This window comes from Boleophthalmus pectinirostris, unplaced genomic scaffold (assembly GCF_026225935.1).
Source record: "Boleophthalmus pectinirostris isolate CB_2022bp ecotype Guang Dong unplaced genomic scaffold, ASM2622593v1 HiC_scaffold_19, whole genome shotgun sequence".
NCBI classification, from domain to species: Eukaryota; Metazoa; Chordata; class Actinopteri; order Gobiiformes; family Gobiidae; genus Boleophthalmus; species Boleophthalmus pectinirostris.
In genome coordinates this window covers 11,360,301-11,384,941 of record NW_026571140.1, presented here as the reverse complement: position 1 = coordinate 11,384,941, position 24,641 = coordinate 11,360,301, and the positions used below count along the sequence as shown (strand labels likewise).

General features: G+C 38.6%; 1 long non-coding RNA gene across 2 annotated transcripts in view; it reads right to left on the bottom strand.

Annotated features, from left to right (window-relative positions):
• The window catches only part of LOC129409229 (uncharacterized), a 96,947-nt gene that overhangs the window by 72,091 nt on the left and 215 nt on the right, over window positions 1–24,641 (bottom strand). Inside the window, exon 1 of one of the 2 annotated variants that reach the window (XR_008632298.1) lies at window positions 23,996–24,181. The exons of the other annotated variant lie outside the window; for it this stretch is intronic. This is a non-coding gene — a long non-coding RNA (uncharacterized LOC129409229). Of the gene's footprint in view, window positions 1–23,995; window positions 24,182–24,641 lie in introns of those variants that run through there. 2 annotated transcript variants of the gene reach the window in all.

Below are 24,641 nucleotides of genomic sequence, written 5' to 3'. Positions count from 1 at the left end.
AATAAGCAACGCGCCGGGGGAACGCTTTCAACGTCGCTCGGCTCCCTCTCCACCCCGGTAATAACGCAGATAAATAATAGATAAATAAGTGTTTAGCTCCCACCTTGAACATGGCTGTTTAAAGGAGTGTGTGAAAAGGATGACAGCTCGTAGTGAGGGAGAGCACTGGCACCAGCGCGCAGAAGTAAAGAGTATTTTACTAATTAAATAAAACGCCAGGTGGGCAGCTGATTGTTTGTGCTTGTGAAAATGTTAAAAAGGGGGAAAAAAAACAAGTCAAAAACATCAAATATTGACATGGAATTTCATTAAAGGGCCTGTACAGCATTTTTTATTTATTAATTTTTTTTTGTATATTTGATCTCAAAGCGAGCCTTGAGGTTAAAATATGCTTGCTGCGTGCTGTCTACGCGTTATTATGCAGTGTTTTACGGTCAGAGAAGGAAGTGCGCAGTTAGCATGCTAGTTGTTGATAGCATTAATGTGGCTGTTGTGATACACTCTTATGAACTCATTGCGGTGAATAGTTAGGGTGCTCGGGATAACTTTGGACTATTGCAGGCTTTTTTAAATGGACTAGTTTTGTTTTTCATGTTTTAAGACTGAAAAAAAAATCTTGTATAAAGAGTTTCATTGTCTCATAATCAGTAAGTGAACGTTTGCATGCTAGTTGTTACCTTTAACGTGATGGCAGACAATGCTCTGATCTCTGAAGTTTGCAAAAAACGCTTATAAACGCATCTAACTTTTTGGTTTTGCGGGTCTGTCACCTGCTTGTTTCTATGGATACGTCATTGCTTTGTCTGGAATGTTCCACAATATGACTTTAAATAGATCTACTGTACATTTATTCAATTACAGTTAGGTTTACACCTAAAAAATACCTAGAAAAACAGGCTTTTTGACTGTGAGCGGGGTCTGCCTCTCCGCAGATCTGACCTGTCACTTGGTCTGGTTTGGTCTCCATGAAGATAGAAAGCGTTAACATTTCAGACAAAGCCATAACATCTCCACGGAGACAAGCATCTGGCGCGCCCTCCGCCAGAAAAGTTACACAATGCAGCTTTAAGTTGCATAATAAAACATATTTTCCGGCGCCTGACAGAAAGCCCTTTGCTCGCCTCTGATCCGATGTGTGCAGTGTTCACAGAAAATAAAACTGTTTAGCTCCCCATGTTCCCAAATAGACACGAAAACACAAAATATATTTACTTTATATAAAATTGTTAAAAAAATAAAATAAAAAAAAATGAAGAAGTTAGCTTGTCTGCGCCCTGTACTAAGACGGTCGGAGCCAAGTCTAGCGTTTACAGTGGGGCGTGTGTCTAAATGCCCGGAATGCTCATTTGCCTTTTGGGCTTACTTGTTTACTTTTGCATAAATTCAGAACAGTAATGCGGTATTAAAGGAGCTCCTCATGGGGGAAAGCTGCTCCAAAACGCAGTCTCTGGCTTAAGCACTCCCTCACTTAGCTATATTAAGAAAGCGCCGTGATGAATGCCGCATAGATTTTTAATGGCTCTTGATTAAAATTAAAACAGGAATTAGGGGAGAAAGAATAATTCGTAGAGATCCAGGATTTGAATTTATACCTTGTCCGGATGCAAATCGGATGTCTAAGGTTGGGGAAGGAACAACAAACATTCTTAATCCAAATTACCATGGTGATTGACAATTTAAAAACTAAATATTGCAGCTTTTGAATGACTCACAAATAAACAGGTCAGGTTTCTGTTGTGGAATTTGCTGTTTGTAGATTTTGTTGACCTGGTTTATGACTAATATCTGTCTATATATATGTAATTACTGCCTATGCACATTGAACAAAAACTTGCACAAAGTTTTAAGTTTAGAATTAAATATGAAATCTTAAAAAAGATAAAAGGTGCATATCCTAGGAACCTGAAAGCCATGAATTATAGTTTTCGAATTGTAGATAATTTCTATGAGTGACTAGACCATAAAACTTGCTATATTACAAAATTTTTTTAAAACAATATAAATTTTTGCTGCACTATTTATATTCATGGTTATTGGCGTCCATCTGAAATTATGACAACAAATTCATTAATGTAAACGCACCTACAGCCAAATTTTAAAGAAATGTCAACATCTATTATAAAGACTTTCATGGTCCCATAATCAGAAAGTGCGTGTTCACATGCCAGTTGCAACTACAGCCAAATTTTAAAGACATTTTTAAACAACTGCCTTGATTAGTCAAATACTCTCGCTCTTGGGGTTAAAATATCTTTGTTGCATGCTGTCTACATGTAATTACAAAGTGGTTTTACTGTCGGAGAATCAGGAAGTGCGCAGATAGCATGCTTGTTGTTGACAGATAACGTGGCAGAAGTTGCAAGACGCTCATATGAAGTTAGTTAAAGGTTCTATATTGATATATTGACTGTTAGAATGTTGTTACCTCATTGTAAACATACCTGGAGCTGTGTTTTGTTTCATTGAGTAATCCTTTATTATTAGTCTCTCTACATCTCCAAAGCTCAAAATGCTCGTTTCCACCTTGTGATGTCATGTAGTGGTAGTTTTCAAGCTGCCTTTTACCTTTAGTTCACTATAGATCGCCAATTCCAGGGATGAAATTAACCAAATGATCTTAGTGAAGGTGTATGGAGTTTAAAAACACACTGGAGCACTTCCTGTATTACCACATGACATCACAAGTTTGAACAGAGTGAAGAACTTAACCTAAATATGCAGGGTTTGTGAGTTAAACATGTGCGAATGAAACAAAATCCATGTGTGTCTGTGTTGAGGAAACATCAGAAAATACCTGGAATGCATAAGTTAACCGAGGAATAACTTTGGAGCACTGCAAACCGCCAAATAGCCAAATTTTAACGAAATGTCAAACTGCTGCCTCGCAAACTCCTCACTGTCAAAGAGTATAGAAAAACCTAAGTACGGTGGAGTCCTTAATGCATCTTGATGTGACATTAAAAGGGCTATAGCTCTGGCTCTGACAAATGCACTGGGGCCTAATAGAGGTGTGTACACGCAGACAGCCCGCCATTTTCACTGACTTTTATCAAAGCGTATTCATCAAGACGCGCTCCGGGATCGCGCCGCGTTCAGAGGGGAAGCCCGCGCAGATAGTGTTAAGTACATCATCCCTCCTCTGTGTCGGAGGCTGTCTCGGTATTTCTCTTTTTTTTTTCTCTTTCTCGCTCTCTCCCTCGCACATAGGTGTAAGTGCAGGGCTGTCGCTCACCGGCCTGTCATCAGAAGTCTCCTTTTGTATTTTATTGTATGTATTTATTTGTTTATTTATTTCATAAATCGTGAAGTATTAAAAGACATCAGCAGTGTCATGAAATTAAACATACAAGAAATTAATGAAAGGGAGCAGAAAGAAGAGTTATCTGTACCCTTTTTCCAGACAATACTTTGATTTGAGTTGATTGAAATGGGAAAATGTTTATGTAAGAGAATTTAAAATAATAATAAAAAATAAAAATAAATAATAATAATAATAATAATAATAATGTATAACTTATTGATTCATTTTTTATTTATTTTTTTATTTTTTTTTTTTTTTATTTATATATTTATTTTTTTTTTCGAGTTTGTGCCAAGACAGAAAAAATAATCATACTACATATTAGAGATGTAACGATATCCAAATCTCTTGGTACGATATTATCACGATACGCATCTCACGGTACAATATTTATTGCGATATTTTGGAGTGGCAGATATAATTCAAGATATGACACGTTTTAGCTTTTAAAACACCTTGACAAGATTTAGGTGTGAATTATTGCTGTCAGAATCCCAAGAATTCAAGTAAAAAACATATTTCTTCAAGTTGTCTGCGCTGAAAGGAATCATGGGATATGTAGTTCCCTGTGTTTATTAGCTGTTCCTACTAAAGAACAATGGATTTAAGCAAAGGAACTTGTAATTCGATATACTGTGACAGCTCTTGATATTACTGTGAGACTTCTGACGATACGATATCACGATATTTCGGTTATTGTTGCAACCCTACTACATATACACTGTAATTCATTTCTCGAAAAGGAGTGGGAAGAAGAAAATACTTATATGAAACCACCCCTGTTCGTGACATAGTTTCAAAAATTATGTGGGTTCTTATGCACATTGATCACAGAACTTTACAAATATTTACATATAGCAAAATAAATTTCATACTATGGTCGCACAAATGAATGATAATGATAAAAAAGGCACAGAAGTTTATAATCATATCAAAAAAAGATAAATGAGAATGAGAAAAATGTAAGAATGTAACAATAACAGAAATATCGTGATATCGTATCGTCAAAGTTCTCACAGTAATATTGTGGACCATCACAATATATCGAATTACAAGTCTCTTTGCTTAAATTAAGAGTTATGGTGCAGCAATAGCTAAAAAAAAAAGACAGAGGGAACTACATAGACCATGATCCTTTGCTCCATTTCAGTGTAGACTGTAATAGATAATAGACATAACAGTTCTAAGCACTTTTAAGTCTTAGTTCTTTGGATTAAGTCTTGTCAAGGTATTTTAAGAGGTAAAGTAGTATATTAACAGCTTTGTTATTCTCCACAAAATATCGCAATAAATATCGTACCGTGAGATGTATATCGTGAAAATATCGTACAGAGAGATTTGGATATTGTTACATTGTGAGCTTCCCCATGATATCGCAATAAATATCGTACCGTGAGGTTGTTACCTGTGATAATATCGTATCGTGAAGCTTGGATATTGTTACAACCCTAGAAAAATGTAAGGATTTTTTTTGTTTTTGTTTTATATTATATATAAAAGAGATAAAAGAGAGAGGGGGATGAGAACTAGAAGAGAGAACAAAAGGGAGAGAAAGAAGGAAAAGAAGTGAAGAAAAAATAATTGTTGTCTATGGCTTTTTTCTTATTTTTTTCATGTCTTATCACCCATTTAACAAAAGTGAACAGGGTGAAATGTCTTGCCCAGAGGTTTAGGGCAGTTTGAACCCACAGCTCTTAATTCGTGGGCAAACCCTTAACACTCTGCGCCACTGTCACATGAGAACACATTATGGTTACTTTTAATACGCGATACCTGAGTGTAAAAAGTAAAAAATAAGCTTGTGAAAGTGGCAAAGTTAAAAAGTATATCATTGTATTAATAAAAAAAAAGAAAGAAAGAAAGAACAAAAACAAAGAAAGAAATGTGCATTGCCATATTTGTAAGAACTATAAAACTACATTATTGCCTTTTGCCTTTTTACAATCCGCAATTTGAACTTCAACGCTCGCTCGCTCTCTCGCTTAAACAGAAAAACTACAAAAGTACAAAAGCGTGTACTACAAATCCACAGTACTACGAGTCGGCTGTGGGCAGGAGGGTCAAGGAGATCAGACACATAGCACTGCGCAGACAGAAGAGAACGAGATAAGGATCTTGATGAAGGGCCCTTGCTCGGAGCAGTAGCAGAAGTAGCTGTAATAGAAGTAGTAGTAGTAGCAGCAGTAGCGGGAGTAGTACTTGAACCCTGTGTACCTCGGTGTAGTAATCTAAACTGTGGGCCACCTGTACTACGCTCCGAATGACACATGATATACTCCCACCAGAAAGAACAAGTGGAAGTACACACAGAAACACAGAAAAGAGGGAGAGAGAACGGGGTCGGAAAATAAGATAGAAAGGGTGGGAAGAGAAATGTGCGGAAAGGGAGCGAGAGAGAAGAATGAAAGGGGGGCATCTGTCTATCGCAAAAAAGAGAGGGAGGAAGACTGAGGGAGAGAGAGATATGAGATAGAAAGGAGAGAACAAGGGCGAGGCAAAGACAGATGTGAAAGATAGGGAAAGAGGAGAAGAAAGTAGGGGCGGAACGAAGGAAAGGCAGAAGGCAGGGATAGAGAGATGGAGTAAGAGAAAAGTGAAAGATGGGGGAGAGGAGAAAACAAGGGTGGCAAAGTGAAGGAGATGTGTAGAAAGAGAGTGCGATAGGAGAAAGAGGGCCAGAGACAGACAAGAAAGAGAAAAGTGAAAGAGATAAAGAGGGACAGCGACAATGAGCAGAACAAGGGGTGAGGAAAGCTAGATAGAAAGAGGAAGAGAGAAAAGAGATAGTTGAAGACAGACAGTGAGGGATGAGAACAAAAAGAGAGAGAGAAACGGAGAGAAAGATGGACAAGAAGGAAAGAAGAGAACTCAAGATTGCAAAGGTTTAACACTCGATAAAAACTCACTTCAAAATGGAGAAGAAAACTACCCAAAAATGTTTACACAATTACAGTCAAGTTCATTCATTCAAAGAAAAGAGAAATCATGCATAACATTTTCTATAAATAAAAAATAAATAAAATTCTAGTAAAAAAGCCTCAATAACTGGAGGGATTCCTTATTTGAAGTGTCCATTCAAAATGTGAGAATGTTGTTATCATCAAAAACAGACCTGGAGTTGAGTTTCGTTTCATTCACACATGTTTAAGTAACGTTTTATTTTTAGTCTGTTTACATCTCCAAAGCTCAAAATGCTCTGTTCCAACTTGTCATATCATGTCAAGTTGTAGTTATCAAGTTAACAGCTACCTTTTACTTTGTGATTAGTAGAGATTTGCAGATGAATGAGCTGGGATTATCCAAACGATTCTAGTGAAGGTGTATGGAGTTTAAAAATATAGTGGTGCACTTCCGATATTACCACATGACATCACAAGGTGGAACACAGCGTTTTCTGTTTGAGAGAAAAACTCAGCATAACTATGCAGGGTTTGTGTGTTAAACGTGTGAATGAAACAAAACACAACTCCAGAGTTTGTGATGAGGAAACATTATAACATAGATCCAAAAATAGTGTAATATGGGCCCTTTAATCGATTCCCTGTTAGTTCATCAACACACGCAAACTCAACCGCCAATATATAATATTTCGTTTTGAATAATAAATTGCTAGGGATGTAACGATATCCAAGTCTCAGGATATGATATCATCATGGTATGAATCTCACGGTACGATATTTATTGAAATATCGTGGGAAAGCTCACGATATGGTGGGAAGGCTCAGGATTAGGGATGTAACAATATCCAAATCTCTCTGTACTATATTTTCACGATATACATCTCACGGTACAATTTTTTTGCGATATTTTGTGGAGGAATAAGCTACTTTTTCCTCTTAAAATGCCTTGACAAGACTTAATCCAAAAAAACTAAGACTTAAAAGTGCTTAGAACTGTTATTTCTTCTTGTAGTCTACACTGAAATGGAGCAAAGGATCATGGTTTATGTAGTTCTGCTGCACCATAACTCTTAATTTAAGCAAAGAGACTTATAATTCGATATATTGTGATGGTCCATGGTATTATTGTGAGAACTTTGACGACATGATATCACGATATTTCAGTTATTGTTACATGTCTTTGCAAGCTGCGGCAATGGTTTCCAAGTACATTTTCCATCATTCTGAAACACCAATCACACAGGTAGAGAGTATAATAAAAAAAACTACAACTCAAATCCTGATTAGGCATTGTCAAAATATTTGCAGAGCCGGTGGAATTCGCGGACAAAAGAACCATCTTCGGCGGGTAACAAGTGGGAGCAGCGTGCGCGGACACAAGAGGAGCCGGAATCCCCCCCGCGGGCCACAGAAGATCCCACTATTGTAGTCCTAACCCGAGAGAGCTGGCGGGGAATGTACCGCTTTCACACTGCCTTCTCATCCCATTTGTAGCTGTGCCTCTGATGTGCTGCTGTGGTGAGGCGGGCCGGGTAGGGCAGGTTACGAGGTGGGGTGAGTTTGGTGATAGTGGTGAGGAAGTATGGTAAAAGGAAAATACTGAAGATTTTTAAGTGAACTCATTTTCATAGTAATTTGCAAGAAATAAAGTGCAGCAAACAACACAGAACTCGAAAATGAGGTTTAAGGAACTGAAACTGTTTAGGACGCTGCTTAGATTGGTACTGTGAGATGGGGAGTTTTGGTGAAGAAAAAAAAAGTCACCTGCCACCTGCTTGTCTCCATGGAGATGTTATTGCTTTACCAGGAATGTATGACTTTAAACATTTCCATCTAGCATTTTTTTCATTCGCATCTAAACAATATTTCATTACGTGTTTCTGTTTCTCAAAAATGCAATAATTCCTTTTGTGAATAGGTGTGACTTTCAACTGATCTGAACTGTAATTTGCAAGATATAATGTAAAGTAAATGCAACTAGGACCATAAAGAACTTACAAATGACATTCAAGTTAAAGCAATTGAACCTTTCTTGGGAAAAAGAACACACTGAAAGAAGAAAAAGTCCGGCACTTACAGTAATTCCAGGAGATGTTTTACAAGATGCAAACTTAAACTGAAATCAGATGCAAAAGATCAAATTTTTTTAAAAATATTTGTTGTAGGATTTTGAAGTGCCAATACTATGTGGTACATCACTGGGCTCATTTCGGGGTAAGGTGTGTGGTAAAGTTAGAAGTGAGATTTGTGTGAGTGACTTTTGGATAGAAGTGTACATACAGGAGAAGTATTACAACAACTTATAATATTTGTAGTAAGATTTTGAAGTGCCAATACTACGCAGTACTTCGCTGGGCTTGTTTTGGGGTAAGGTGTGCAGTAAAATTCGAATTTGTTTGAGTGACAGTATTTCGCTGTGCTCGTTCCAGGGTAAGGTCAGTGGTAAAATTAGAAGTGAGATTCGTTTGAGTGACTTTTGGATGGAATTGTACGTACAGAAAAAGTATTACGACAACTTACAATATTTGTAGTAAGATTTTGAAGTGCTAGTACTATGCAGTACTTCGCTGGGCTTGTTTTGGAGTAAGGTCTGTGTTAAAATTAGAAGTAAGGTTTGTTTGAGTGACTTTTGGATGAAATTACATATACCTATATACATATACGTACATACTCTTATGACAACTTATAATATTTGTAGTAGGATTTTGAAGTACCAATCCTACATTGTTACTTTTCCCACTATGAGTAAATGTAACTAAGGGATAAAGGCCTTATGTTTATGACAGTTTATGACAGTTTAAAAAAGTTGTACAAAGTTCAGTTGAAATAATTAAATACTGTTGAAATGTGGTTATGTATTTCCTAAAGTCATTTTTTACTGAAGTGGTCAGTACATTTTTCCCTAAAATGGCAACAAATTTTCACAATTGTGCAAACATTAAAGAGCCCATATTATGCTTTTTTCAAATTTTTCTTTTTGAACTTTTGAGCATGTTTTAATGTGGTCTCCTTATAAAAAACACATCTGGAGTTGTGTTTAATTCCGTGCAGAATCTTTCACATTCTATCTTCAAACTCAACTCAGCTCAAAACACTCTGCCTCACCTGCTTATGTCACAAAGTGGTCATCTCCTTTTCCACCTGCATCATCCCATACCACGTCAGCTATTGTTTTTAACCCGATTCAAGTTCACCAACGCCAACTTTTCACATCTCAAACTCAACAACGAAACCGCACCTGCTTAAAACGCCCAAGCAACAATTTAAGGTGCGCGTTCATCTATATCACGTTATTTTCTCCACTCCGCCACCTCTCCCCCCTCCCGTTTCGCTCGCAACCGCCCCCTCCCCCGGCAGCCGAACCACCACTTTTTTCATCTCTCTCTTTTTTTTTTTTTTTTTTTTGTATTTTTTTGTTCCACAAGGCAAGTTTCATTAAAGATCCAATTATGCAAATCAGGTGCTGGAGAGGCAGTTGAATATGCACTATAATGGTGTACAGTAATCGCCCAACACAATACGCAGCGTCCGGGGCCAGATTTACGAAGGCTAGCGACCCTCACTACGCCTCCGTCCTTTTGGTGGAAAACCTCTTGATCATAATTAAAGGTGCGCTTGGTTCGCTTGTTGTCTCCTCCCTCCCGCTCCTCGTGCAGTCCCCCAACAGCGTGGTGCTTCGCTGGGCTTGTTTCGGGGTGAGGTGTGTGTTAAAATTAGAAGAGAGATTTGTTTGAGTGACTTTTGGATGGAATTGTACGTATAGTAGAAGTACTGTGACAACTTTGAATATTTGAAGAAGGATTTTGAAGTGCCAGTACTACGTGGTACTTCGCTGGGCTCGTTTCAGGATAAAGTAAGTGGTAAAATTAGAAGGGAGATTTGTTTGAGTCACTTTTGGATGAACATATAGTAGAAGTATTATGACAACTTATAATATTTGTAGTAGGATTTGGAAGGACTAATATTACATTGTTACTTTTCCAGAAGTAAGGAATAAAGGCCTTATGTTGACAGTTTAAGAAAGTTGTACAAAGTTTTAAAAATGTTCAATTGAAATAATTACACACTATTGAAATGTGTTATGTATTTCCTAAAGTCTTTTTCTTTTTTTTTCATTTGTGTGTAAAATTTACTTTTGCATAATTTGATATATTTCGGACACCTTAACCAGCTGCCCAAAATTCTACACGATTTTATGCCTCATCTGTCAGATTACACCAATACACAAACTTTTCAGACACAACTTGTTATTTCCCAGCTTGTGTACTATTCTAATGAAGTAAAAGCAGTCTTACTATAATTCAATTTCTTTTTAGTTTACCACTGTTCCAACACCCAGGTGCACCCAGGGGACCAGGTCAATTTGCAAGGGATCAAAAGCAGGGACTAACACATAGATAGTCCTGGTTTATTCCTTGTTTAGTCCTGGTTTAGTCCTAGTTTAGTCTTGGTTTTATGCTGATTCAGTCCTGATTCAGTCTTGGTTCAGTCTTGGTTCAGTCTTGGTTCAGTCTTGGTTCAGTCTTGGTTCAGTCTTGGTTCAGTCCTTGTCTAGTCCAGATTTAGTCCTAGTTTAGTTCTGTTTCAGTCCTGGTTTAATCTTGCTTCAGTCCTGCTTCAGTCTTTGTCTAGTTCAGGTTTAGTCTTAGTTTAGTCCTGGTTTAGTGCTGATTAAGTCCTTGTCTAGTCCTGGTTTAATGCTAGTTTACTTCTGGTTTGAACCTGCTTCAGTCCTGCTTCAATCCTCGTTTAGTCCTGGTTTAGTCCTGGTTTAGTCTTGCTTCAGTCCTGATTCAGTCCTGGTTCAATCCTGGTTCAGTCCTGGTTTAATCCTGCTTCAGTCTTGCTTCAGTCCTGCTTTAAATCCTGCTTCTGTACTGCTTCTATCCTGCTTCCATCCTGTTTCAGTCCTACTTCCGTCCTGCTTCCTTCCTGGTTCAGTCCTGCTTCAGTCCTGCTTTCTGTCCTGCTTCCGTCCTGTTTCCGTCCTGCTTCAGTCCTGCTTCCGTCCTGCTTTAGTCCTGCTTCTGTTCTGCTTCCATCCTGCTTCCGTCCTGTTTCCGTCCTGCTTCAGTCCTGCTTCCGTCCTGTTTCAGTCCCGTCTCCGTCCTCGCTCAGCCCCTTCCTTAACCCTAACCCCACCCCCTCCCCCTTCACGAGCAGAGGAGGTATTTACCAGCGTGTTAGCGGAGTGCGTCAGAATGCTAAACAGTGAGCACTTCTCCGTCTCTCTGCTCCCTAGCCCCTCTGATTGATGCGTGCTCGCCTGTTTGCGCTAAGCTGTTGTCTACGGAGATGACACGCATCGCCGTTCAGACCCGTCAAAAAGACAAGGAGAGGGCTACTGACAGCGGATCGTCCAACCTCAAATGCTAAACAAGTTCTGCAGAATGAAGTCAGCTCGTAAAAGGCGACGGGTAGAAGAAAGAAAGGATATCAAGATTTTTTGACATATTAAAGGTTCTATATATTGAGCAAATTGACTATTGACTACTGACTATTAGAAGAGCATTTTGAACAACATCTCCAATGCTCCAAATGTTCTGTACCACCTTGTGATGTCATTTATTGGTAGTATTCAAGTAAATGGCTACTTTACAGGTTTAGTCCAGTAAATATTGGTGGTTCCGGGGCTAAAAGCATCCAGATCCTGTCAGTCCTGTTTCAGTCTTGGTTCAGTCTTGGTTCAGTCCCCATCTAGTCCAGGTTTAGTCCTAGTCCTCTTTCAGTCCTGATTCAATCTTAGTTTAATCCTGGTTTAGTCCTTGTTCAGTCCTGGTTCAGTCTTGGTTCAAGTCCTGGTTTAGACCGTGTCTAGTCCTGGTTTAGACCGTGTCTAGTCCTGGTTTAGACCGCGTCTAGTCCAGGTTTAGTCCTAGTCCTGGTTCAGTCCTGATTCAGTCTTGGTTTAGTCCTGGTTTAGTCCTGGTTCAGTCCTAGTTTAGTCCTGGTTTAGTCCTAGTTTAGTTCTGCTTCAGTCCTGCTTCAGTCCTCATCTAGTCCTGGTTTAGTCCTAGTTTAGTTCTGTTTGAGTCCTGCTTTAGTCCTGGTTCAGTCCTGGTTTAATCCTGCTTTAGTTTTTGTCTAGTTCAGGTTTAGTTTTAGTTTAGTTCTGGTTTAGCCTTGGTTTAGTCTTGGTTTAGTCTTAGTTTAGTCCTAATTCAGTCCTGGTTCTGGTTTAATCCTGGTTTAATCTGGCTTCAGTCCTGCCTCAGTCCTAGTTTAGTCCTGGTTTAGTCCTAATTTAATCCTGATTCAGTCCTGATTCAGACTTGGCTCAGTCCTGGTTCAGTCCTCGTCTAGTCCTGGTTTAGTCCTAGTTTAGTCCTGAAAGCAGAACTAAGCCTATAAATACACAGTGTTTTTGCGTTTAATTAACGTTTGAACAAAACAAAACACAACTCCCGGTACGTTTATGACGAGGAAATACGGGCCCTTTAAGATTACACGCAACTACTTGACGTGTGAAATTTCAAACTTTCATAGTATCGCGTTTCGTGTTTTTACAACTGATGATAGAAAAAATGTTTTGTTTGTTTGTTTTTTTTTTTGAGAAAATTCCGTGGTTGTGGGCATTGGAGCTGTCAAGGTCGAAGTGGCGAAAAAGGAGTTACCACATGTGTAAACGGCTAGGGGTATATTCAAGGGGGCAGGGGTAAATAAAGCGGGGGTATCAAACACTATTGTGGTAAAAGTTGGTTGGATTTTTTATTTTGTATTTATTTATTTTTTGGAGAAAATTCCTTGGCTGCGGACAGTGGAGTTTTCGAGGCTGAAGTGCCGAAAAACAAGCTACCACATGTGTAAATTGTAAGGGGGGTAGTTAAGGAGGTAGGGGCAAAGAGAGAGGGGCTATCAAGGGTTTAGAGGGCAAAATGTTTTCATCTTTTTTTGTTTCTGTCAGTTTTTTTTGTTTTGTTTTAAGGCTGAAGTGGTGATAGACTAACTCCCACATACATAAGCGGCTAGGGGTGTATACAAGGTTTAGGGGTAAATAAAGAAGGGGTACATAGGGTTATTGGAGTAAAAAAGTTTGACGGAAAATCCTTGTTGGACAGTAAGATTTCAGTTGTCACCTGCTGCGTGCAAGGTTAAACCCCAAAGTTGAAAATGACTTGAATTCGGAAGTGAGTCATTTCAACAAGTTCAGTATTAAGGCTTTGAATATTGCGTTTTATTGAGTACTTGAGTATTTGAATATTGAGCTTTTTTGAGTTTTTTTATTTCCTAAATATTTTCTCATTTTCAAGCGAAATTATTTGCCAGTGGGAACAGAAAATGTCTTCTTATTTGGAAAGTTGTTTTCTTATTTTCTTTTTTTCCCCCCCACCAGCAGAAAATGTCATTAGAATAACACAATTTAAGAAAATATTGAAATCAGATATATATTCTGAAAAAAGTAACGAGGAATGTAGAAAGTTAGTCCAAAAAAATACCAACTTTGAATTCATGTATTTTCTTTTTGCAGTGTGAATACATCATGATTACTTTAATCCATGTGCACTGCTTTAAAATAATCACAGCTGTGGTCCTTCGTGACAAAAATGTACACCGGAAAAGAATGACACAATATTTTTATAGACCACGGATTTTTGTCCAACTTTTTTATATCAGTGTCTTCAATTACTTCTGCCCTAATCATAAATACCAAATATTATATAATAGTTTGCCCCTTACATGCCATTTTTGACAGCAAAAGACAGAAAAATTATGTGCATGAAAAAAAATTTAATTTGATTTTTTTTTTTTATATATATCTTTCAAGTAATTTCAGTTTGTTTGTGTTGGGATTATCAGAGGCTGGGGTCTCTTCTAGAACACACCCATATCATTTAACCTCAAATACCTGTTTCTGGCCTTCAGTGTGGACTCATGTGCAAATGTCTATTGATTTTATATTATATTGATTGTTCTTGTAGTGGGAGAAACACAGTAAAAAGAAAAATATAAAACATTTCAAAAAGACACTAAAGCAAAAAAATAAATAAATAAAAATAAAACTGAAAGGTTTTCAACACCAAAGAATGAAAAAAAAAAAAAAAGAAAAAAAAAGCAATTTTGAATGGAAGAGAATGGGACAAAAATATACCTAAGGACCATGGGTATGATTATAGATTGTTCAATTAATGTGATCTTGAAAGAAAACACAGAAATAAAAAAAATAAATAAATAAAATAACAAATAAAAAAACACAAACTGGCCAATTTTGGTGCTATTTGGTGCAATATAACCAAAGTTAAGCAAAAAAGAAAAGTTGAGATGCAGCAGGGTTAAGGATGCGTTCACACTTTTGGACCAGTTTGAGTTCTAATGTGGATTTGGTTTGGTCCTGTTCTAGTCCTGGTCTAGTCCACATGATCTAGTCCAAGGATTAGTCTCTGTTTGGTCCCAGTTTTGATGTAGCGATTGTGTAAGTCTGAACACAACCTTAAAAAGAAAGGGAAAAAAGTAAAAAAGGGATCAAAGTATGAAACATTATGAGCTGTATTTAACCTTTTTTTTCTGGATATGACAGAACTTATTCTTATGAAATGACCAGGTGTTTGTCAGTAAAAGAACCTTAGTCCTGCTGGTCTAGTCCAGGTTTAGTTCTACGTTCAGCTCCAGTTTGATCACTATTTTGATAGAGTGATCGTGTGAGTGTCATAGCACCTAAAGCCTGACATACTGAATCCTCCAGGTTTCCCTATTCCACCTTACCCACCTCACCCCACCCCTCATCTCCCCTCTCTCCCCCCTCACCCCTGCTCCTCAGCCCAGACAGACAGACGCTCCAGTGATGGCACCCCGGCCTGAGAACCGACCAGGCCCTGCCCATCCATCAGCGACACGTCTGCTGCCCCACCAGCTTTATTCTTAGATCAAAACTCACGTCCGCCTTTGCCCCCTCCCTCTCTCTCTCCCTCCCTCCTCTATCTTCCTCTATCCCTCTCTATCTCCTCTTCTCTCCTCCCTCGCTCCCTCCATCACCACCTCTCCTCTGTCCATCCTTATCGTGCTCTCAGGGCTCTAGCAGCACCTACGAGAAGCGAAAGGGAAAAAAAAAAAAAGAGACGACAGATTTAAGTAGACTTTGTAATTTGAGCTTGTAATTTCTTCTATAATGGTAGTATTTTGACTTCTTCTAAATGCAATGTACTTTTTAAAATAAACTGTTAGTATTTTACCTTAATTTGAAGTCAAAAAGGTTAGATTAAAACAAGACTTAAATCCCAGAGTGTGAATGTCAATGAGTAGGCTATGTTTTAGAACTTCAAATTATGCTATACAAAAGGCTCCTAATACTTTATAATAACTACACGTCTGAAAGCCTTAAAGATGCATTGTGTAACTTTTCAGTTGGGGGTCCGTCACCTTCTAGTTACTATGGATAAGTCATTACTCTGCTAGAAAGTTCCACAGTATGACAATAAACAGCTCTACCTTGCGTTTATTCAATTACAGGTGGTTTTATAGCTCAAAAATACCTAGAAAAACAGGCATTCTGGCTGTGAGCTGGGTCGCCTCTCCACAGATCTGACCTGTAACCTGGCCTGCTTTGGTCTCCATGAAGACAGAAAGGTTCAACACCATACTGTGAAACATTCCAGACAAAGCAATAACGTCTCCACGAAGAAAAGCATTTGACGGACCCTCTACCGGAAAAAAATACACAGTCCACGTTTATTTCATTTCCCAAAACGCCTTCTAATCCTCTCAATGGAGGTCCTCGCAACCCAGATTGAGAAACGCTGCTTTAAACAATGATTAACGCTGACTCAGATCACGCACCAGCTTTGATTTCATTTTGCGTTCCCTTTTTATGATAGCCGATAATAGCGTCAAGACTTCAAGTACTTTCTTTTCATCTTCAACAGAAACAGCTCTCTTCACTTCACAGAACAGTTCGTTAAGTGAAGTGCATATGGCAGGTCAGACTACTCATTTCGATAAAATATACAGCAGTTAACATCATGATATTTGAGAATTTACTAAAAATATTCTTTGTTTTTTGTTTTTTTGCTTCCAAACTTAATTCCTGGTTGGACACTGGCAGCATGTATGGCATAATTCTAATACTTATAGAGCCAAAACAGATAAAAACTGTTTATAATAATACATTGTGACTTGTTTTTCGCCCCAAACTTGTCTCCAGATGGAAAAAAAATAATAATAATAAATCTAAAAATGAATGAAAATGTATATAATAAAATAAAGGGCCAAAACATAAGCACAGTAGAGGTATTCTGTTTTTCGAAATTAGCGCTATTTCTTGTATTTTATTGTACTTTTCTTCTAATTTTTTTCCCCCTACAAACTGCTACTTAACTGGAATAAAATTATACTATGTACACAAATAATTACCACAAGTACTATCCCATCAAACCAAACAATAATCTGAAAAACATGAAAACCTGCCATATGCGCTTTAAATAAAAATGGACTGATGATGTGGGTGGTTTGGAAAATGAAGGATGATAGAAAGAAAAGGAGATAAAGAGAGAGAGAGAGAGGTGGTATCATAATGGTCATTTACAAATTCATTTTCAGGATTCACGCCCTAAAAAGGGGCCTCATCACGAGCAAAGGGCACCACAGCTAACTTCATAAAAGTTTAAGGTCACATGTGTCTCTTTGCATTTATCACCGCGGCGACGTAAATCACCATAGCAGCTCTGTGGAAAAGCTCGGACAGTGGGTGACACAGCAAAGGAGAGAAAGAGGCTAATTATAAGTGCAAGATGAGAGAAGTTTGAGAAAAAAGAAGTTATACAGTTATTAGGCTTCAAATTATATTCAGTTTTGAGCATGATTTGATATGACTGGTATCAGACTATATGTACTTGTACAATATTCATGAAATATTCATTTATAACGGGCCAAATATTGCAGTATGCACACGTATGAAAACGTATGCTGTGTGTTTGTCCTATTATCAACCCAAAACGCACTCACTAATTACTGTTCATTAGGGATGGGACACAATTTTCACAAGACAAAACAAGATGCGAGAGTCCACGAGAATGAGACAAGACAAGATTTTAACATCATTCCAGAACAGAATATATAAATTTCACAGTTCAGTTTCCAATTTCTGCCTCACTTTTTTTTTTTTTTTTTTTTTTTTTTGATTTCATATTTTTGTTTCCATTCTAGCACTGCTTTTTGAAACTGTAAGAGATGTAGCTCACCAACACGTAACAGTTTTTGTCCAATCCAAATGTAAACACTTGGAAAAAAAATCTCACAAGATCATTTTTCTCATGTGTGCACGATCTTGTCTCGCGAGAACTTGCGGCACGAGATCTTGTACCATCCCTATTGTTCATGTGGCAAAATGTAAACAATTTTCAAATTTGAAAACTTAAGTCATTTCAGTTTACTTATTTAAGGTCAAATACGACTTACAATTTCATCTTAACATTTTGGAGTTTGTATTTGAAGTTTGACATCACCATTACACCTCACTAGTCAATACGGATGTGACGATATCAAAATCAAACACCAAAGGATCATGGTCTATGTAGTTCCCTCCGTGTTTTTCTATTGCTGCACCACAACAAGGCAAGGCAAGTTTATTTCTGAAAAAAATTCTGGATGCTTTACAGAATAAGTAAACATTAAAATCATCCCTATTCTGGTAGTATTTTAAAATAAATACACCTTAATTAGGCTTAGGAACTGCTTCATTAAGAGGTTGGGTTAGGAAACGAATGAAGTTTTTAAGTAACCTGAATCATTCTTAACAGTGGTGGAAGAAGTACTCAGTTTTGTTAAGTCAAATAAAAGTTAAAGTATCGTGTGACAAAATCTACTTAAGTAAAAGTATTAAAGTATCTGCTTAAAAATTTACTTAAATAGTAAAAAGTAAAAGTTAACATTCAACTCAATTTTGTTAAGTCGAGTAAAAGTAAAAGCATTACATGAAACAATCTTCTTAACAATCTACTTAAGTAAATGTATCAACTGTATTATTAAGTACCTGTTTAAAAATGTACTTCAGTAGTCAATGTAGAAGTATTTCACGGAGACTTCAAATGGTTTTGATACAGATATGTGTTGAATTTTGTTCAGACGATACAACTGAACAGATCTGCTTTTCATTTGCATATTTTTGTTTGCTCATATTACAATTGTGCTAAAAATACTCCCCTCAGGTTTGAAACTATAATAAAAAATACTTTTACTTTTCACTCTTGTTCAAAAATGTAGTGGAGTATAAAGTACAGATGTAGTGACGTAAAAGTAAAAAATATCCACTTCAAAATCTACTTAAGTAAAGCACAGATACCTAATGTTTATACTTAACTACAGTACTTGACTACTTTTACTTTGTTACCTTCCACCACTGATTGTTAAGATTCTTAGTTAAAATTGCAAGACAAATCTGCGTACATTTTTACACCTAAAGAAGTCAATTGAAACAGCTTTCGTTTTCAGAATTTCAGAAAGATCAGCGTACACTTTGTTCCATTTTTTGACGTATTTCATTTCTCACATCTGCTAAAATTCTATCCCATACACTATCTGACAGAAGTGAGTACGCTCTCTCTCCACTCGCCTCCCGCCACACACACACACACACATGCTCACACACACACACTCTGCCTGTCCTCCATCTTTCCCTGGCCTCCGGATCACAGGGTCACCGCGCGACAAGTCTCAGAGTGGACTGACCCCTGCCCGCTCCAGACCTGTTTCAGTTCTGTTCACACTAGTCACCGATGCAGCCCCCCACGGAGAGCTATGGAAATCACAAAAACACCACCCGCCTCAACACAACGCAGTACCCCCCACTCTCCTCCGCGCAGTAGGAGTATCAGAGCAGCGCCGGGCGACCACGTGAGATCAATGTAGTAATTATGAGTGCATGAAGTATGATTTTTACATTTCTGGATCATTTCAGATTAAAATATTGTGTGTTTTGGAGCTTGATACTTAAAAATCTGAGGTCGAACTGTCACAAATCTACAAGCGAATTCATTTCAAGCTAATTTTGAAAGGACTACAAAATTAGCCATACTGAGAAATGTTAAGATTTGAGATTTTAAACAAGTATGATTGATAAAAGTACTTTAAAAATTCTTGCGTTTCTACGGATATACACACCTTTAATATACACACCAACACTATATGCAACTTCTTATGTTTATTCAAATTCTTGCTAACATTTTTAAGAAAGAAAATTTTACATTAAAACTATCAGATCAAAAATTAAGGAGATATGAGCTTGTCCACTTTCAGAAAACAGTGCATGGACCATTTGATCCAAACTTGCCAGAAGAGATCACATCAAAAACTCCCTAAAATCTTTTGTCAAATTCGAAAAACATATTGAAAATTGCAAAGAGGAAATTCACCGCAAAATTGAACATTGAAAAACATTATGAAATGATTTGAGATTCGAAAAAAAGTGATACTGACTGGTCAGCTTGCCCACTTTCAGAAAACAAAATTGCATGCTACTATTTGATCCAAACTCGCCAGCATCGATCGAAACAAAAACAAAAATCCTTTCTCAAATTCAAAAAACATATAGAAAATTGCAAGAAAGAGATTTATCACAAAACATTACAAATTTATTTCAAATCAAAAATAAGCGTGATTGATCAGCTCAAAAAAGAAAAGTACATGCTGCCATTTGACCCAAACTCGCCAGTAGCTATCGCCTCAAAAACTCCCCAAAATCTTTCTTCAAATTCAAAAAACATACTGAAAAACGGAAAAAAAAAAAATCACCATAAATTTGAGCACTGAAAAACATTGCAGAAGTGTGATTGATTGATATTTGACACCGATCCCTAACACCAATCGGATCAACAACTCCTCAAAACCTTTTCTCAAATTCAAGAAATATATTGAAAAATGCAAAGAAATTCACCACAAATTTGAATATCGAAAAACATTACAAAATGATTTGAGCTTCAAAATAAGTGTGATTGACTGATATCGGAAAACAAAACTGCATGTGACCACTTGCGAGCATCGATTGCATCAAAAACTCTCTAAAACCTTTAATCAAATTCAAGAAACATATTGAAAAACGCAAAGAAATTCATCAAAGAAATTTAACACAAGTCAGAATAAGCGTGATTGACTGACGTTTGACGCTGACCACCAACACCGAACGCCTTCCCAAACTCCCTGAAACCTCACAAATTCCGAAAAACATTTTGAAATTACCACACCTGCTTTCTCCCCTCGCATCCCCTTCCCCGCTATCACCCGGTACACCGCTACAGAACGCCACCAGCGCGGGGGGGGAGGGGTGCTTTCACAATGACTGCACATATCAATTAATGGCTGGATGATGAGCGGAGCTGGCCCTGATCTGGCCTGCCCACCGCCGCCCGGGTCCCAGAGGAGAGGGGAGCACTGGCCCTCGCACAGGCAGTACAGCTGGAGCCCCTCGCCCCTATAATTACATGAGAAGAAGATCAGCCACCACCAGCCACAGTCAAAACCAAACCTACTGCTTACGTACTCCATGCATGTGTGTTTTACAACGATGTGACGGATTGACGTGCTGACAAGTTGTGTTTCAGATATTAAAAATGAGAAAGAACTTGAAATAACAGACTCTGAAACGCATAAACTATCACATTTTGCGTTGAGCTACGTATCGTAAGGTTCCATTCCTATTGAAAATCATATAAGAATCCACACAAGAGCAGCCAATGTATGATTTTTTTATGCGTAAATTTGAAGTTAAAATCATGAGCAACATAAAGTTCTATTGCTGCAAATTCCTATTGAAAATCATATATTATTTTGCCCTATTCAAAGTGTTTTTAAAATGCAAATTCCTATATGTTGATTTCTTATATCCAGATTTAAACTTAAAAATGATATGAGCACCCTAAGGTTCTATTTCTGCAAATTCCAAATGAAAATCATATACGTTTTTTTCGTGAATCCTCCTCAGTGTTTAAAAAATGCCAGTTTCTGTACACTTACGCTGCATGATGAAAATATCTATGACGATTTCTTAAGTTAAAATGATATAAGTTCGTCAACTTCTTACGCACATAAGGTTCTCCTGCTGCAAATCCCAACTGAAACTGAACACACTTTTCGAAGCTTTAAGAATTCACACGAGAATCATAAGCAGCCAGAGTTTCAAAACGACACTTTCAATGCATATATATGTTTGTTTTGATGAAAATGTATCTGATTTCTCATTTCCAAATTAAAAAGTTAAAAAGTTAAAATGATGTAACCAACTAGTGAATGAAATCACACGGAGCTTGCTGCAAATCCCAATACTTTTCCCACCCTTTGAGAATTCACACGAGGATCACCAGCAGCCACTGTGTTTCAGAATGCCAGTTTCAATTCAAATATATATCTTTGTTTAGAAGAAAATGTGTAAACCCAAATTGGTCACTGCTACAACTGTTCAGAACGTTGCTTTATTATATGTACACACTCAGAAATGTCTCTCTTTCCTCCCTAAACAAAAAAATATATGAACCACGCACAATAAAGCTTATCGCCAGCTTCAACATACATTCAATATTGTCCATTATTCTTTGCAATGTGAAATAACCACTTTTCTAACACACATAGTCCCTTTGATAAGATTTCTGTACAATCCGATCTCTCCGCGATCTCAAGTTACGTTATAAATATGACATATAAAACAACACTCATTTGGGTTAAGTTGCCTCATCTAATCCCTCCCTTTTAGTTCTGATCTCCGCACCCGCCACAGCGAATCTCCATCCTATTCCAACACGCCACACAGATCTTTAATTCGCCTAAAATGTCTTTCTTCACTTTTCAAAATACACCTCGATTCAAAATAATTCCACCTGTAGTCTGTTTGACAAGGCATCACAACAAATTGACAGACAGCTAACTGAGTTGATGCCATGTTTTGACTCTCCTCTCCCTCTCCTCCTTTGCTTTCCTTTCCTCTTCTCCTCTCCTCTCCTCATCACTCGCTTCTTTCTATTCTATTCCATTCCATTCTGTCTGTCTTTTTTCAGTCCGGGTGAAGACGTGTATTGGCGTAGTCAGTCACGGCCCGCACAGGTGGTAGATCAGCTAATATAGCCCAGTTATGGAAAATGTGATCTCAAAATCTCACTGCTGCTGCTTTCCAAATAAAAGCATCTCAAACTCGCAATCACGCTCGTCTATTGGTGGTTGACAAAATTAATACATTATAATTAATACATGGGGAATTTATGGAGACAATAAATTCTGTGATAATTAGTGAGTGGCATCTCATATTCAAACCTGACAAATAGCATGCACCGAAATGAAAAGTTGGCCTAATTTATGCTCTTACATTTTCCAAAAAAAAAAAAAAAAAAAGAAGACACTGAAGGCCTGCTAAAATTCACTAAACATATGATACTGGGAATACTTGTGCTGCTTTCCAAAAATTATCATCGCTAAAGAATGACAACATTTGCAAGTTGTAGCAGTGTATATAGTGGAAGGGCGCAAAGTCTTTTCTGTGAGTGAACCAGAGACACTTATCTGTCTATTACCGTTTCATCTGCAATAAGGCAATAAGAGACGTTGACAAAAACGGGTTCACGCCCAGACAATATTTCAGACATAATATCCGCTCTGTGCATACCATCAAACAATGACAGCAACTTCTTTTATTTATCTATAACTGAACGCGTAATGAATCTGAGGAAGAGGAGCTGTTTTCTTAATCCTCGTTTTGGATTTTAGGAAACCGCGCGCAGTGAACGTTGTTGTAGTGGTGTTTTGGGGAAGGATGACACTCGTGACAGCGGTTGTACGCGGGTCTAAGTGGCCGTGTGAGCCGGGTCAGAGCACCCAGGGGTCAAGACTGTAAGGAAAGGTCCTCCCCACCCAAGGCGCGCGACTCACACACAGGCTGCAAATGGGATTACAAGCCTCGTATCGCTAATGATTCAATACGGGAACGGCGTGCGGGGATGGTTCAAGTCGTAACCCGGGGTGGAGAGTAGATAGAGAGCGTTGGAAAAGGGGGAAAAGCGAGTTGGAAGTAGAAAGTTTTTCGGGGGTAAAACAGAACAAGTGCACCGACTCGTCTCTCGTACACACACTCGGGGAAAGATGATTACGCGCATCGTCATTTTATATTTCCAGACAGTTACGCGTGACATAAATCAGCACAAGTTTCTCCCAGGGCTGCTTACAACATTAAAGTCACGTTAGAATAGTAGTTCTACGCAAAAACGAGCCGAATTGAGGCTTCTCCGTACGCGACAAGTCCGCTATATGTCTACATGTCACTCCTCAAAGCATAATGCAGAGGCAGCTTATTCATAACAGGGGTCGATCACTGCACAAAATGGCAGGTCTCACCGACTCGTCCTCGTCTCTTTCTACGCATCTCCCAAGTTTTGACACACACGCGACTCCTAAACTTTCCCCCTATCCTCCGGGAAGTCGGTGCCAAGTGGTAGTTTTAAATGTAGAAAGTTTTCAAAAGCAAACTTCGCTTCACTTTCCTTTACGGTTAGTGTGCGAGAGCTGTTCCCGACTTGGCTTTTACGCACGGAGTCAAACAAACGTGTTAATAATTGCGCCTGGAATTAAAGCGTGCATACGGGGGTTTTTAATGCAAAAGCGGTCCAGACCAGGTCGCGCTCCCAGCTGCTGTTTAGACGTTGTTTTTGACGCTCGGCAGACACACGCTACGGATAATTGCACTGTTATTTTCTAATCATGATTGGGGAGACATGTAGAGCCCCCGCTGCGAAAGCTCCTTTCGGCACAAACAAGCCAGCAAAACTCACTTTCCACGCAGTGTATCCTCTAACATCCAGAGTTGATCCGAACTATCACTACTTCTTCTTACCTTGTTTCAAAAATTGGCGAGGTGCCGGTTAAGTCCTGTGCGTCAGGGCTGCGTTGCGAGTGTCCTTTGAATAATGAAGCATGTCCATATGATTTGAGCGGATCATATTGTTGCCGGATGACGGGAGGGGTGTTGAAAAGTGCGCTTCGGACCTGTTCCTATTCCGACAGAGTCCACTCCTCGAGGCTGTCCCTACAACTGCTCCCCGCCGCGCATCTCCACTTCTCTCACACGCTCGCCTTCACTTCCCCCCTTCTACCCCTTCTCCCTGTCGCTGGCTGGCTGTCCGCTAAAAGGTAAACGTTTGCATTGATCGCCCCGGTTACGCATCAGCGGTAGCAGTGTACACCCCACTCGTCTCCGGGTCTGTTCTGGCTGCTCCGAACGCGCTACACTGAGGGGAGCTTGCCGGAGCTTGGATGTACCCTACACAGCCCGGGCTCTTGCGGTATTCGCCTCTCTCTGAGTCCGGGGTGAAAAGCAGCTGATGAGCCCCAGCGGTGAGCAGCCTCGTGCCGCGGGATAACCTCCGTGTCTCCGCGCTCTCGGAGGAAAAACGAGCATTTCTTTAAACACCTTTTGTTGTTTTCTGACCTTGAAGTGACTATTGACACTCTTTTATTTTAATACGTGCCCCGTTACCAAA